General features: G+C 37.6%; 1 long non-coding RNA gene across 3 annotated transcripts in view; it reads left to right on the forward strand.

Moving 5' to 3' along the window:
- LOC123567975 (uncharacterized) overlaps window positions 1–17,094 on the forward strand; it is a 184,780-nt gene extending 167,686 nt beyond the window's left edge. For 2 of the 3 annotated variants that reach the window (XR_010580114.1, XR_010580115.1), the window contains one exon: window positions 936–1,169. This is a non-coding gene — a long non-coding RNA (uncharacterized lncRNA). Of the gene's footprint in view, window positions 1–935; window positions 1,170–16,688 lie in introns of those variants that run through there. The other variant, XR_010580116.1, reaches the window with a different exon arrangement.
- The last annotated feature ends 895 nt before the right edge of the window (window positions 17,095–17,989 follow it).

The raw sequence follows: 17,989 nt of genomic DNA on the forward strand, positions 1-17,989 counted from the left end.
GGATATAATTTAGTAGCTACATCTAGAAGCAAATAATTGGAAATGCTTTGAAATATATTATCCTTCAAGTGTCTTATGACTTTAAACTGACTATAAGTTTCTTAGCTTGTATTGTATTAGCTGACATTGATCCATAATGTGACCCAATTTCTTAAATAAATCATTATTGACTCATTTTTTGTTGTAACTCAAGAATTCATTGTGGGGGAAAATAACTAATTATGGGAAGGAGGAAGGAAACTTGGGCCTTCACTCATTATTGTCCTCCAGCTTGTCTCACGATCTACTTTGTACAGACTTCAGAATCCATATCTAATTAGATGTAGTCAAATCAATGAAATAACAAACACATTTCTGCCTTCCTACATCAGAATGACTCTAAATAAAAGTAAGAAAATAAGCCATCATCTTTCCCATTACTTTAAGGGTCTGTTCACTAAAAATCAATACATATTACTAAAGCCTTTATAATAGTTTATCTTTTAATTACCTCTGGAATGTGAAAATACTCTGAAAACAAGATACAAAAGCTTTCCTCCATTTGTGCATCTCTGAGTCTCATGCTACATTTTTCTGTCAAGTATCTTTCGATTTTCACTAGAATCTCACATAAAGAATAATTTAAAAATATGAGCCATTTGCAGCCTTTGCAAAGATTTCTACAAACCACAGATCTGTTGGGATTTGGGGGCGATATTTGATGCTATGAAAAAATAGCAGAGCTGTTCACACTCCTATAGTATTTGAACACATTGCTCATGCCAGGTGGTGCAGAATAAATAAAGCAAGATCGTTGACAAGAGAAAGAATACTGTAATAAAAATTTTGCACTAGTAAAGCTGCCATACTCCAGCGTGGTAGATTTAGGCCATTTAGTAATATTTATAATGTTCATATTTCAATCAAAATTAATAATAATATTTTTATACCTTCAGCCAGTCTTTCAGGAATTAGAGAAGAAACAGTTTATGGATGGCCTTATTGATCTGCTTAGCTAAAACATTAAGAAGCCTTTTATAAGACAACCGACAGAAAAATCTCAGTTTGTGGCACCAAATGGTATTAAATATGCTCACTTCATGTTCTAATCATTTGCCTATTTTGCCTGTTTTTAAAATGTTTAAATAAAGTAACTGTACTCTTATTCTAATAAATGTTTCCTATTAAAATATCCTTCTTTGTTCCCCTTTTTCTATTGGATTTATATCACCATAATTACGTAACAAGCTCATAATCATTGTGCACCCTCCATGAATGGTATTGCAAAATGAGAAACAGCCAACTTGACTTACTCTTCCACCCAAAATGAAGGCAGCAGCTTTTTGGAAAATGTACATACCAATATGTACTTTTGGTTGATCTCATGTGATGTTTTTAGCATGACAATAATCATAAGTAGATTAGATTACATAATTGGGGAAAGAGGAGGAACAAGAAAATGAAAACTATGTTTTGTTCCATGAGGTAATTATTTTGTGATAATAACACAAAACAGTACATTTTATATTTGTTCATAGAGTACTCATGAGCATCAGCCCTACATTGTCACATGAACTACAACTGCTCCCACCAAAAGAGGTAGTGGAGGGGGACATTATTTGCTTTAGTGAAGAAGTCACACTTGCACTGGAATAAACAGGGGATGGAAATCCACGGCAATACATTTGTACATAAATTCCATCCTAGGCAACAAATTGATTTGAAAAGCTGTGGTGTGTAGAATCATAAAAATGATGAAGAAAGTGAAGAAGTCAGATGAGCAACATTCTAAAAGTTAAGAGACATGTAAGTAAATTAGATCAGTTTTTTTAGCTGGGGTAAGGAATTGCAGGAGAAAGAAAGGGCTGCCCTGTCCTACCTCCTGACACACAGAGAGCCCTCAGCATTAAAGAAATCAACAATATTGTGCAGTGGGCATCACAGAAGTTAGGAGCACAGACTCCAGAAGTGTTCAGTGGGCACCAACCCTACCTCTGCCATTTTCTAGCTGTATGACCTTATCTATGTTGTATTGGTCTCTCTAAGTCTCAGTTTCCTAGACAGTAAAATGAAGGTAATATTGGCACCAGAGTCTTCATTGTCCACCACTCACCTACTCCTGAACATGTCAAGCACCCCCGGCCTCAGGGCTGTTGATCTTTTGTCCCATCAGTGTAGAATATCCGTCACCCAGAGAAATTCAAGCTCTATTCCCTCTTTTGCACTCTTTGATTTTTGCCCAGATCTCTCCTATCCTATTTAAAATGGCACATCTTTCTACTTCCCACATTCTCAATACTTTTTCTCCATAACGTTATGCATTTATTTCCATTGTCTGTTTCTTCCACTAGAACATAAGCTCCAAAGGGACACGGACTCACTGTATTCGGTGTTGGAGCACTACCCGACCCATCATGGGTGCTTGGTTAATACTTATGGAGTGAATAGATGAAAGGCTGGTGAATTAATGAATTAATAAAAGGAGTGTTGTGGGTGAGGGAAAAGTGTTTTCATTGGAGGTTGTGGTGGTCAAACCATACAGGCCATGTAGAATGAGTTAAGGAATTTGGCCTTTACCCTCCCCAAAAAAGGGATGCGATCTCCAAGCATTATTGTGAAAAATAAATGAGAGAGGTAAAGCAATTCCGCCCAGAATCAAAAACATCTTTACTCAATACATGTCAATTACCATTGTAGTATGAATGCATGTCCCAATTAATCAGTTGCACAATAAAATTGCTATTTAGGTGTTCCTGGGAGATACCACTTTCCCTCGTAGAACTTTAGAGTTTTTACAAGAAAATAGATTGTGAAATCCTCTGGCCAATTGCCTTTCAAAACTATTTTCCATTTCTAGCCTCCTAAGCTAGCTAATTGCAATGATGGTTTTATAAAATCTGACCTCCTGGGTGCTTAAAACCTCACATGTGTTTGATCAGTTAAAAGGAAAAAAAGGACTCTGCAGGCATGAACAGACTTACTTTTATTCGCTTTTCCTTGATAAGCCAGTGTCTGCTAGGTTGAGTAACTGTACCAGCTTCCATGTGTGGCTTATTTACTAAGTGCTAGGCATTGTGTTAACCATTTTTAAATAATATTTCCTTTAGGAAGATAAACCTCACAATGACCCTCAGAGATAAATATTATTATTATGCCCAGGTTACACATGAGGAAACAGAGCCAGAATGTCTCAATGAAACCCATTGCCCTAGGTGCTGCAGTCAGCCACAGTATATGGCAGAACCAGGCTTTGCAGGCATGCAGTTGGCTTCCAGAGCCAGCACTCATGAGCTCCCTGTTAGTCTCCTCCAAGGAAGGAACACCAGAGAAGTCCAGCAAATGGTCTGCCCCACAGCTGGGAAGACAGCCAGCATGGATTCACGCTTGAGTATACAACACCAGATCCCATATTGCCAAACTGCCTCCAACTATTAATTCTTTATTATTTCTTAATAATTTAGATATCTTGGCAATTCATGCCCATTTCAATACAGGTGTGATGCATTGCCTTCCAGAGTTGTAAAAGGTGAGAATCTGTCTACAGATGAAGTTTTGTGAAGCCTGGGGTTGGAATGTTTATGAATAAACTTATGATTTGTATAATCTGAGAATTTTTAAAGTTTTCCTTCCTCTTCACATGATACAATGCTTGCACATGCATTTGCAAATAACTGAGCAGCTTATAAACACCTATTATCAGTTCCTCTTTCTGCTTTGAATGTGATCATTACAATTAATCCTCATCACTTCTTTCTTTAAAAGGGCTAACAGAGCACAAAAGAAGAGGGGAAATACCAACTTTAGGTGACAGAAACTATTAAATCAAGTAGTTCTTTTACTTCTGGAATGAGAAAATAGGAAGCTTAGAGAGACACTTATTTAAATGAACTGTATGATAATGCCATTTCTGATTTTTAAGGATCTGAGATAGGATATTCATTTGGAACATAACTGGTAAAAGCAAAAATAGCAGGAATCCAATATCTTCAAGAAAATACTTAATGTGAAAGTTGGCTCAAAAACATGATAATTGTGGTTCTGTCTTTTCAAGCCAGCAGAAATGGCTTATAATTTTAGTATCAGCTTCTCAAACACATGTGCTTTCAGCTTGCCTTACCGGGCCCCATCTGGTCCTTATTGCTATAAGGTATATCCAGATGCTACTGTTAACCATTGTAGAGTTATGAAAAGTAGAGAAGTACAAGCTCAAAAAAGGATTCTGATCAATTTTTTAAAATTGGCGCATTACCGCTTCTTTTGATATTATCATTCTAAGCTCCCATCAAAAGTTATTAGCTCTCAAGGCAGTACCAAGCCAAATCAATGCTTTAACATTTCCCAGCCATATGCTAACAATTAAGAATGGGTCTTCTCATTGCAAACAACTGCCATTACCTCATCTTTTCTAAATAGAAGGTTTTCTCATCCTTTGATGAAAATAGTGCTAAGTATCTAAGTCCGGTAGATAGCATTGCTTTTCCCCTCTATTGATTGAGATGACTATCTATTAAAAAGAGTTTGACTGGGATTCAGAAAATGTTGATACATGTAACTGCCACTGAATCACAAAGCCGAGATGTCACATTGTATATTAAATCCAAGACAAATTCCCAGCTAGAGAAAATCTCTTATCAAGAGCAGTCAACCTCTGAATGTCTCATTCTCCCAATTACTCTCTAGAATATTGTGGGAGGCTTGCGGTAGCAAAAAAGAGAACATGGAGCCATCCTTTCTGCACATAAGCACATAAGTGTATGCCTTACATTTTTGGAAAAAGATCCTACCATACTCCACAATGAGGGGATGGATGCAGCAATGGAGCCAGAGTCTAGTTTTTTATTTTAGAAAATTCTAGAATTTGGTACTGTTTTAAGGAATGAGCATTCCATCGACCCTAATTACTGTTGGAAACAATTCTATTGGAACTAGTGTAATTCAATACAGAATTTCTCTCCAGACCACCAGTTCAGAATTGGCTCCAATGAGAAAGAATTCAGAGTTATTATCTGATGGCTGTCTGCCTGCCAGAATGACATGGGTTAGGGGAATTGACTACTTTCCATGTAGGGATGCAGGACCTTGTACGTCAAACATTGTTAGTATCGGTGCTTCAACACACACCCTCTCCCCTCCATCTCCCACTGCCCTCAGCAGCACCAAAGCCAAGAAATGGTTGAGATAAAAACTATATCATTAGTTTTGCTCCATGGGTGGTCCTATCTTTCAGAGATAGCTTTAAGTCCAAAAGAACCAGTGTTAACAGTTATCACTGGTATGTAAGTCCCAAGAATTTGCTTCTGCCAAGCCAGTGTGTGGGTCCATGTAAGGTCAGATTTGGATCTTTAGAGAGTCTAAAGACTGAAAAATATTGCAGTGCCACTCACACACATACCAATGGAAGTGAAAACAGACAAAACCATAAAGCAAGTATAGGAAGGTTTAACAAAATAAACTGAAAACTGAAAAAAAATTAAATATCTAATTACTTCCAAATAGTTTTCTCATTTGTGGAAGAATTCCTGTTTTGTGGATACCCCAAGCAAGTGCATAGGCTGTATATGGAGTATTAAACAAAAGGTGTGAAACAGCACAGCAATGTTCTGAACATAGTGTCCAAACATCTGTGTTCAAAATATGACTCTACTTGTTAGGAGCAAGGAGCCCTGGACAAGACTATGAACATCATAGCGCCTCCATTTTCTCACTTTTAAGCAAATGGTAATATCTACTCCTAGGGATGTTGGCAATGTGATGTGATTTGCTACAAGGACGTAGTTTTATAAATGATATAGTATTATACACATGTTAGGTCTTAATATTTTAGTTAGAATTGAGATCCTCCTTTGAATCTTACTTTTTAGAAATTTAAGTCAAATTATTTCAATGTTTTCCAGTTTGTTACATAAAATCATAAACAATGCTCATCTATTTTGCCAATAAACTTTTGTTAGATTCATTTTAATATACACTGTTAGTAATATTTACACAACAGTAATGATAAATACTGGACACTGGTTGTGTGTCAGGCAGTATTCTCAATTCACTATTTGTGATAACTCATGTAGCTCTCGTAACAACCCTGTAAGGTAGGTATTATTATTGTCTTTATTTAAACATGAGAAAATTAAGGCACAGAGTAGCTCAGGAGTACATCCAAGTGTATACAGTCAGTAAGTGTAGAAATGGGATTTGAACTCAAGTACCCTTGCTTCAAAATATGTATTAATTACTCAACTAAACTTACTTTGCACAAGGTGTAAATTTAAAAGAAAGATCCAGGTTGTGGGGGCAGTGCTATTTTTATGCTTTCCTTCATTTACTCATTCTTGTATCATGCTCAACATTGAAGATGCAGTCACACTGCTCTTTCTAATGGGGGAGACAGACAAGAAACAATAAAAAATAAAGATATAAATGTCGTTAGGAAAACAAACTAAGATAATATGTTGGAGAATGATTCTTTAGTTGGGGGAAGACCAAGAAGATGATATTTGAACCAAGATGGGAATGTCAACAATGAGTTCACTATGTGAAGATCTGGGCATTCCAGGCAGAGAGAACTGCAAAGGCAAAAGGTCCCAGTTGAGAATAAGCTTTGGAGATAAGGCCCAGTGTGAGTGGAAGTAAGTGCACAAATGAGGAATGTGGAGGGAGGGGAGGACGAAGCATAACTTTTTTTGAGGAATAAAAAGATGGCTAACGTGGCTGGAGAGTATATGTGCGAAGAAACCAGAAGGGTGACATAAGCCACAAAAAACAGGCCTCAGAGGCCATGCCCAGCTCTCTCCACCACTGAAGAACAATGCAAAGCCACAGTCACATTTCCAGCAGTTGAGAGAGATGGTCAGATATATCTGCTATGTTTTTTAAAATTATGCTGTCTGCGGAGCAGATAAACTAATGGATATCACAAGAATGAGAGAAGAGAGAACAGTCAGGGACTACTGCAATAGCACAGGCAAGAGACAACTTCCTGGAGTAGGGGTGGTGGTGATGGAGATGCTGAGAAATGGATGGATTGGAGATATACTTTTGGATGTAGAACTGACAGGACTTGGCGAGAGTGAGAAACAAGATGGTGTAGTGGATGACTTCTAAGTGTCTGGTTTTAATTAGGGGATAGATAGATCATTCCTTGAGAGCACTAAGATGCATTAGAAGATTCCCAGTTTTACTGTGGACGTTTTGAGGCCAAGAGACATACAATAATGACAGGTAAAAACAAACAAAAATCCAATGAAAGATTTAATATATATTTGCTGAATGGTTAAAACAAACTCCTCTCCATTTTTCTGACCATGGGTCACCACCGATCCTAGAGACTCACACACAGAAAATCCTGACCTTGAAGAGTTATCTGTTGAAGTAGAATTTAGTGAATTGAAAACTTTCAGATACAATTTCAGTTCTGATTCATACCCAGATGACATTACTGAAGACATTACCTGGCACCCAGTGGAGCTATCTGTACACCCTATGAACATGGTATTATTCAGAAAATTCCTACACTCAACCCATTGGTCTCTACTTCTGAAAATGTCTCAGAATAGATGTAGTCTATGAGATTGAAAAGAAAAAAAATAGGACAACTATTAATCTTAATAAATTAGCAGTTTATCTAGCCAAACTGAAAGATGGTTTGGCTTTAAAATACATCCCATATTGATTATCTCTATGAACTAAACCAATCAAATGATTCATCTGTCTCTCCCTAGTCCTATTTGCTGGTTAAAGATTACTCACCTGAACAATAACAAAAAAATCTTTCTAATAGAAAAGCAGTCAGCAAACCTTTCCTGTAAAGAACCACATAATAAATACATCCTTTTCATCACTACTCGATTTGGTTATTGTAGAGGAGAGTAGCCACAGACAGTGAATAAGTGCGTATGGCTGTTTCCAATAGAACTTTATTTATGAAAACATGCAGAGGACCACATTTTGATACATGGTCTATAGTTTGCCAATCCCTATTATAGAACATTACTTTGAACACATACTATGTTTTCACATAATTTCACAAGTACTGTATACATATCATACATACAAAAAGCAAAGCTGCAATCATAAGTGTCTTTTCAGTCATTGCAGGACATAGCCCATTTATATAAATATGTGGTTGTCGACCGGCAGCAGTGGCTCACTCCTGTAATCCCAGTGCTTTGGGAGGCCAAGGCGAGTGGATCACAAGGTCAGGAAATCAAGACCATCCTGGCCAACATGGTGAAACTCCATCTCTACTAAAAATGCAAAAATTAGCTGGGTGTGGTGACACACACCTGTAGTCCCAGCTACTCAGGAGGCTGAGGCAGGAGAATTGCTTGAACCCAGGAGGCAGAGGCTGCAGTTAGCCATGATCACGCCATTGTACTCCAACCTGAGCAATAGAGTGACACTCTGTCTCAAAAAAAAAAAAAAAAAAAAAATGGGATTGTCTCTTTACATCACTCCCAAAGTGACATTCTCATATTTTCTGGTAAAAGTTCTCAGCTTGCTTTCAGGAAGCCATTCATACTCATTGTGTGCATCGTACTGTGGCTCTCATAGTTTGCCTGCCATTACTGAATGAGTGTCCTACACAGGCCAAGCTAAGTATTTCATGATCCTAGCACACACTCATTCACACACACATACACACACACACACAAATGCTCACACAAAAACGGCTTATGGATGGGGTCAAGTTACAATGATTTGATGACTGATATTGGAAGAGATAAGTTTGTTCTTTCTTTAAAATGTCAAGCCATAAAGATGATGTAACTTGGATTCTAGAGTCATCTTCTAAGGCTACATGAATGAAGTCATCTGTAATATCAGTGAGTGAGATCAATGAAATGAGATCAAATAACAGAACAAACATCTAGCATTGGGATGACAAACTCAGGCCCAGGATCATGCCCTCAGTTATAAAAGCAAAAATAAACTCTCCTTTAAAAAGTCTACTTCAGTTGAAAATGGATTTTTAATGCTTTCATACAAAGGGATTTGGAAAAAAAAAATTACTGTAAATATGACAAAATCCCAATGAATTCAGGCAATGTATTCAGAATGTAAGACATGCCACTATTACAAATATACCAGTGGCTGACTTGATTAAGAAGAAAATAATGAGTACTTTGGAACATAGGTTTGTCAAAAAAAGAAAAAAAAATACAGAATGCCAAGTTACTAGGAAAAAGTTTTAGCATGTCATAATGCAGCATCTGAATTAATATTTTATTTATTTATTTTTATTTTTATTTTTATTTTGAGACAGAGTCTCACTCTGTCACCCAGGCCGGAGTGCAGTGGCGAGATCTCAGCTTCTGCAACCTCCACCTTCTGGGTTCAAGCGATTCTCCTGCCTCAGCCTCCCGAGTAGCTGGGATTACAGGCACGCACCACCACATCCAGGTAATTCTTGTATTTTTAGTAGAGATGGAGTTTCTACCATGTTTGTTACGCTGGTCTCGAACTCCTGACCTCAGGATTCGCCCACCTCAGCCTTCCAAAATGCTGGGATTACAGGCATGAGCCACCACGCCCAGCCCTGAATTAATATTTTAAAAGGGTAGACTACTTCATGGACACAATAGATCATGGATAAATGAATCTTTCTAGTTGAGTGTAATTCTAAGGACAAAGAGAGACTGTTTTTGAAGTATCTTGGAAGTACACACAATGTAAATAAAAAAATATGCAGCATGTGTTAAGAAAAAATAATGGTCCCCAGATATGAAAGATTTCAATGTAGCATGATTGACTTCACTGGCATATCTAAAAGAAGAATGTTTTAATCTGTAGGGGAATGTAGTGAGCCATGGAAGCAGAGTAAATGAGACATAGGGAGAAAACACTGTCAGCCCTCACTCAAACACAGCACAGAGAGAATGAAGGAGAACGAAGATTTAACCTTATATTTTCCGTCGCCTAGTCCTTTTGGCAGGTGTTGCCAATATTGAGATAGTGACAAGGAATGGAGGATCGATGCATATTGAAAAACCACCCCTATTGCTAGATGAGAAGAATTCTCATCTAGCTTTCATCTCAGATGAAGCCAGTGTATAGTTAGTCCCTCTCATTAATTCCATCCCACCACGCATATCGTTTTGCCTGATTCCAGCTTAAATAAAGAGACTTCAAAATTATTTTCTATATTATTGGCCAAAAAAGGTTTGCCTGCACAGAGAGAATTTTCTGATCATCACAGTCTTTGAGCATTTGAATTATAGTGACAATGATTTCTCACTACAATTTAATGAATCAAAATTCTGATTTTATATATCAATCAAATAGGATGGGCTAACATGAGTCTGCATTTGGGAAATGAAATTATTCTCTGTGAGTCCATAAAATCAGGTATGTGAGTCTCTGAAAAGTAAGATCCATACTGTGAAACATGGTGAATACACGAAGCCAGCAAACATCTTACTTTCTCTCTCCCTGGCTCCTCAAAATCACTTACCAGTGAACCTGTTTCATTTATCAGGTGGAAATTGTCCTAACAGAAACACACATGATTCCGTGTCTATTCCTGTATCTCTTGGTTTTGTCCTTGGGGACCTTGATTGCATGCTCTGGGTCATCCTACCTTTTCCTTGAAAAATAGCCTGTATTTGAAGGAAGTAGATTTCTCATTTGTTTTCCTGCCTTTGGGTCATTAATTTAGGAAAGACACAGCAGGAATGGGCTCCTCACTTCTCACAATGGGAATACTGTATACTTTCTGGGCTACAACTGAGAATATTCAAATATCTGGGAGTAACTGAAATGGATGGAAACAGAAATCATTTGGAGGCTACTTCAATGTCTGGCAGGTAGGCAGGAGTGCCCTGAAGGCTAGGCTGAGCCAAGATTACTTTACAGAGCACCCACACATGGTCTCTGCACATAGCTTGGGATTCGCACAACATGGAAGCCACGTTTCAAGGAGAATCATTCCAAGACAACAGGTGAAAGATCTAAGGCTTCTTCTGACCTATCCTTGAAAGTCATGCAGCTTCACTTCTATCACATCATACTGCCCATTATAATCTGAAGTCTTGTATATTTTATGGAATTTTTATTGTGTGAATAGAATTCAAAGTAAATCCCTGAGTCCAGCTGTTTCCAGGGGCGAGAAAGTAGATTCCACCCCTTCAACAAAGAACAGGAAGTTACATCACTGAAGAGAAGGTCAGGGAGGAGATGTCATTAGGCTATCTTTGGAACTATGTCCCAGACCATTTAACAAAATTGCCAAACAAGGAGAAAAAATATGAGAAAAGTGACTTTAAGTGTCATAAGCTTATAAAGAAAGGCTACTAAGAAACTAAACTGTAGCTTAGAAAAGAAGTATTTGTTCCAGTTTCACATTTCCTGTATTTTGCCACAATATTCTGCCCCTAAAGAACAAGAATGTTCATACCTGTCAATATAAAATAACACACTGGGGCCACCATAGAATAATTCTTGACACATTGTTTCTCATAGAACTAGGCATATTTTGCCTTTAGTAAGAGATAGGGAAATATAAATTCACATGGGGAGGGTCAATTCCTTTTCTTTTTTTTTTTTTTTTTTATCCTGCCACTGGAGATTGGTTTATGGTCCATTTAAAAGGCATGTCACACTTTGGCAACCAAGCAAGACCAGGATCAACTCCTTGGGAAAAAGAATAAAATTGGTTTATCAGACAGGGTTCTGGTCAAGATGCTTCAGGATAAAGATATAACTGTGCAGTGTTGGGGATTGGGAAGTATTGGGAATGATCATCCCATGGCAACATCCAAATTACAAAGTACATGAACATATAGGTATTTGGTTTAAACGCTGTCCAAAGTGCTTTCTTTGTTGGTAGCTTTAAAAAGCTAACCAGATGGCAAATGAGTGCCATGGAGAGGCAAGAAATTCCCAATAGTGGAAAAGTTTGGCTAAATGTGCTTTTTATAAGTATACTGCTTTCTTAACTATTCAATAGTTTATTCATTGTTTCTTAAAAACTTGGTGTCTTCACGAAACACAAAAGATTAAATGCTGGGTCACACTGCCTGAGTCAGATGGTTTCTCTAAATCTAGACCCAGGTTGTATCTGAAGGGGAAAGCTTGGCTAGTTTTTCAGTCTTTGAGTCTTAGGCTTCATAGTTGATTAATGAAGTCTGACTTCAAACTCCTAGGATTCCTTTACCTTGGCCACGTGGTCAGAACTCCCCATCAATGACTATTTCCCCATTAGTTATCCTGCAGTATAATTCCCACTTCAGTCTTTATACTGATAAGTTGATAATCATGATAATCAGAATAAAATCACAGACAGATGATAATTTGGCCATTTAAATTTGAAATTGTATGCTTTTTGTGGATATACAGAAATAACCAGAATCTCAAAGCTTTCCTTGCCATAAAGCTTTGTTTCTTTTTCCATAGAGCATTACATCTCTGAGATTACAGTTGGATTTTTGTTTTGTTCCCATGCCAAAACTGAAATGCTTACAAAAGAGCCTTAAAACGTATGCTAGAGAGATAAGTTAGCTGAGTTCACAAGTTCAAGGAGCACAAAGGCAGGAATATGCCAAAAGATGTTTTAAAATCCATAATATCTTAATAAAAAGTTAATATCCTCATAAATATGTAGAGCAGATCAAAAGCATTCGTACCAATAAACTAATTATAACTTGTTCTCTGTTTTGAGAGAAGAAAATGTTTTGTTCCTAATAAAATTTAACTGTCATTGAGAGTTTTTTTTTTTTTTTAAGAAAATGGTTATCATTTCCACCAGGTATTCATCGTTACTTTTATGATAGACATGTTCCCACATTTACACCAATCCTTACTAGAGGTGGTATGGGAAAGCAAAAACAGTGGAAGAATGTTCTGAAACCCATACCATGCTACGAGATACGTATCACCTGAGACTTCTTCTTTAAGGTCATATAGATGTAGATATTGGCTTATGAATAGCATTTTATTGTCTGTTCCAGTATTTATAGCCAGTTTATGAGTGCTGTCCTCCCCAACTCCATCTCTACATCTTAACTCCATCTTTTGTCTTTTACTAAAAAATAGTCTTGAATACATGTTTTCATTATATCAATAAAATCCCTTACCTCTGAGGTAAATATAATGGTTTAAGGTGGCCAGTTCTGGTATGGTTTGAATGGAAATGAAAAATTCTTGTCGGTCTACTCACCAAGTGAGTCTTCTCACCAAGCCAAAGGTACAAATATGTCCCAATGAAACTTCCAGGGACTCTTTTAAAATCATTCCAGGACATGGATGTTTCTTACATGTGTCCTTAAATATCCTTGGTGAGGTAGTCTAGAAAGGCCATCTTAAAAAGTGGCCAAACTGAAAGAGTAGCAAAGCTTGCAGCATATTGCCCACAAAGATGATGCAAAAAAACATGATGCTACCCAGTCTCAACTTGGGCAGCTTTTAGTTCATGGCAATTATTGCCTTGTCCCTGCTGCAGCGACTTTCCCTGCATTCCACTCATTTATTCTACAAATATTGATGAAGTGTCTTCTATTTTTCAGACACTATTCTGGGAACTTGGAATATGATCAATGATCAGAGCAAAGATCCTTGCTGTCATTGAGCATTCACAAATGGACGAGTGAAGTGAGGAAGCCCTCAGTAATCATAAATGTAATAAATAAGCCATACGACATTTGAAATGACGTGAAGTACTATGTTAATGAAATGAAGTCTTTGAAAGTGCAGGGGCTGGGGCAAATAACACTTTTAAGTAAGCTGCTCATGATAGATCTCATTGAGAAGATAAACGTAGAGCAAAGATTCAAAGGGTTAACAGTAAATTAGGTGTACATGGAAAGACACCAACATCATTAGCTTTCAGGGAAATGTAAATCAAAACCACAATGAGATACCCTTGCACACCTTTTATAATGGCTATAGTCAAAAAGACAGCCAATAGCAAGTGTTGACAAGGATGGAAAGAAAGGCATCTGCATTTATTACTGGTGGAGATGTTAAATTCATAGCTGCTTTGGAAAATAGTCTGGTAGTTCCTCCAAAGTTACACACACCTACCCTGTGTTCCATCAAGTTTACTCTTAGGTATATACCAAAGAGGAATGGAAACCTAGGTCCACACAAAAATTTGTACACGAATGCCCATAGCTGCATTATCCATTATACTCAATAAGTGAATGACCCAAATATTGTTTGACTAATGGATAAATAAAATGTGGTATATCAATATAGTGAGATATTATTTGGCAATGAAAAGAGGTACTGACACATGCTGCAAAATGGATGAATCTAGAAAACATTAAGCTAAGTAAACTAAATTGGTCAATAAGGACCCCATATTATATGGTTCCACTTACATAAAGTGACCATAGTAGGAAAATCCACAGAGATAGAAGTGAATTGTTAGGTTCCTAGGGCTGGGAGTAGAAGGGAATGGGCAGTAATTGCTAGTAGTCATGGAATTTCTCTTGTGCTGATAGTTGCACAACTCTGTGAATATCCTAAAAACCACTGAATTGTATACTTTAGATGGGTTATTTATATATGTCAACAAAGCTGTCGTGTGTGTATACATATATATACACATAAATATATAAGATGATCCACAAGGTGGGTATTTCAGAAGATGAAAAGAAAGCACTTTAGGCAAAGTAAACAGCTAGAGCAAAAACTCACTTCCAGAGAGGGAGAAGAGGAAGGGCGGCCAGTGTGGCTGACAGAGATGAGAGTGAGCAGGAAAACAGGAGAAGAGGGCAGAGAGGGCTTGGGGAGCTAAACCGTGCAGGACTAGTAGGTTCCAGCAGACTATGGTTCTTATTCTGGATAAAATGGGGGAGTGCTGCACATGTTTGAGGAGAGGTGTGTCATGATATAAATCATGTTTTCAAGGGATATCCTTGATCTCCCAAGACCTTTCCCAAGGACAGATACAGAGCAATCTGTCAGGAGGCTATGAGATAACCCAGGCAATAAGTTAGAATCTGTAGGATTTGTTGGTGGATTGATGTCAGAGATGGAAGAAAGTGAGGAATCCAGGATGACTCCAAAGTTTTTTGTTTGGGCAACTGGCAGGATGGAAGTACCAGAAACATGTGGAAGAAAGATACAGATGGAGAGGTGTGAGAGGGGCAGAAACCAGGGATTTGGCTTACAGAACATTAAGTTCCATACACTCTTGGTGAATGTCCAAGTAGAGATATTGAAAAGGCAGGTGTTGCAAAAGTTTGAACCTTACTTTATTTTCTCCTTTTATAGTCACCTTGATGGCCAGAAATCACAGTTCAAATTTTCTTTAAAAAGACCAGGTGCGGTGACTCATGCCTGTAATCCCAGCACTTTGGGAGGCCAAGGCAGGTGGATCACTTGAGGTCAGGAGGTCAGGAGTTCAAGACCAGCCTAGCCAACATAGTGAAACCCCGTTTCAACTAAAAATACAAAAATTAGCTGGGTCTGGTGGCAGGTGCCTGTAATCCCAGCTATTCGGGAGGCTGAGGCGGGAGAATCGCTTGAATCCGGAGGCAGAGGTTGCAGTGAGCCAAGATTGTGCCACTACACTCCAGCGTGAATGACAGAGTGAGACTCCATCTCAAAAAAAAAAAAAAAAAAAATCTTGAAAGATAGTTAAACTGCTCAAGATTAAGAGAACAATCTTAAATTGCACTCCTATTACTAAAACAAAACGTTGCATAATCCCAAGTGATGGGAATTGTTATAATCATGATGTTGGCACTAAAAATAAAATACAATGAAATACTAATGAGGATTTTTAGAGCACATATTATGTGTACTTCATCGACATTATGTCTAATTCAACTACTCCTCATGAAAGTATCAGGATGCAAAAAAGTAAGTTACCGATCTTACTCAACCACACAAAGCTCAGTGAGTGGTTAAGCCAAGAATTGAACACAAATCTGTCTAACACTGTTCAACACTTCCATTCTTACCCAAAACCGCACTGCACGAAATATTAAAATATATGGAAGTACTTTAAATTACTTTTAGCATTACACATGTCTAAACTATAATCATTGAGCTTGGTAACCTAAACAGTATTGCTCTTGGTGATAACAGCAGCAAAATCCCTCTCGAATGGACCATCTGGCTCTGCTGCCATTAAGACTTCGTGTTGTAGAGGCCTTATTGGCCAGAAAAAGAATTTTGAATGCAAATAATGACAAAAAGATATAGAGAGAAACAAAGGTAAAGTTTAGAGAAAAGAGAAACCTTACCAGAAAAACAGAAGAAAGCTGGCTGGTTGAGGCGTAAAATTAAATATAAAGTAATAACACGTATGTAAGGGAAAATACATTTATGTTCAGACACAGATTTAAAACAGTTTTAAAAATTAGCAATGGAAATGTTTGTGCTATTGGAGATTCATCAATTAGACAAAACTGGAAGCCAAGTGTTCTGACGTTAACAACATGCATTTATCTGTTACTGATAATAGATTACCTGAGAGAAACCCTTAAACCCGGGGAGCCAGCAACTTAAAAGAAAATTAAGAAAATAAATGAAAAGTGAAATTCTTAATGTTGAAAAGACTATAAGGAAGTAGAAAAGAGAAAAACTTCAAGTCAGGAAAGCATGAAAAAGAAGACAAAATTAAAGAGATAATTATAGGTACAAAATTAGCACTTCCCAAAGCATATGCCGTACTTTAAAATATCAGTTTAAATAATAATTTAGAAATTTGCTTTTTCAAGAATATCTTGGTGCTTATCTAGTGCTTCTCCTTGAAATTTCTCTAGGCACATCCTGGGACTGCAAAGGACATCATCTCCACACCCAGATGCTAAACGCACCTCCACTGGGCATCTGACCACTTCGTATCTACCAAAAAGGATTCACTTGACATTTTGTTGTGTGATTGCAAAATGTATTTATTTATTTATTGGCTAACTAAAAGACAAACTGTTTCTTGAATACAATGCGCCTCCTAGGATAAATTTGGCCTATTATACACTTAGTCAAGTCCATTTTCTTTTCATTATTTGGCTGGCATTCTCAGAGAAAATAAATCTAGTGCACAAACAGCAAGTTTTAAAAAGATCCTTGCTGTCTGATATAAAGCAAGCTGACAGGAACAATATTTACAAAGTGTCCATATTATGGCCAAGTGGTGGCAAATCCAATAAATTGGTTATTATATTCAAATCGTTATTTGATGATGAAGGTGATGATTTTCATAATACTTATTGTACTGAATCGACACCTCTCCAATATGATATGCAACCAATCTCTTCTATTTATTAAGGGATGAAGTTAAATCTCAATAGCTATAGGAATCTCTACGAAAGATGAGCTGATTACAGCAGGCAATTTTTTTAGCAATCAGTTGCCAAACACAGAAGCCCATTCTGGCTAACAAAAGCACAAAAATAAATTCTGAAAATAGTTTGCGGGTACTCACTTAATCAAATAGAAAGTTGAACAATTAGGTCTGGGAAGGGCAGGTTCCAGGGAAGCTCAGAAAGCCTTAGTTCCAGAAAGTCTGAAGGAAAAGGATGTACATATCAAAGCTTGGGTCTTATGTTCAACTTTGGAGGAGAGGAAGGGCAGGAAGATAATTCTGGGATTCAGAGTCCCTGTGGACCACGTGGAAAAGACAAAGGGATGTTTTCCCCCAAGGAGAAATGATGTTTTATAATCAGAATAAAGAGGGAGAGATGCTGGCAGGACAAACAATAGATAATGGTACTCACCTCCTTTACCCTGGCACTTGCATTTGTCAATGACAAGCTCTGTCTACTTCAGTGCCTTCACAAGGTGTTAGCCTCCCTGCCTGGCATGCAGATCTTAGCTTGGCTGGGCCCATTACATCATTTAGGATTCAGCTAAATGTCCCCCATACAGAGAGCTCTTTCTTGATTATCCTATCACGAGTATCCCCACTGCCCAGTCACTTCCCAGACCCCCAGATCCTCCCTTATTTACTTCAAGGCAATCATTGGTACCTGACTGATCAGATGCTATACTGAGATACAGACTCCACGACAACATGGATAGTCTTGAAAGTCCAGGATGAATGAATAAATGAACATACCATAAA

The sequence above is a fragment of the Macaca fascicularis genome, chromosome 12, assembly GCF_037993035.2.
Source record: "Macaca fascicularis isolate 582-1 chromosome 12, T2T-MFA8v1.1".
NCBI classification, from domain to species: domain Eukaryota; kingdom Metazoa; phylum Chordata; class Mammalia; order Primates; family Cercopithecidae; genus Macaca; species Macaca fascicularis.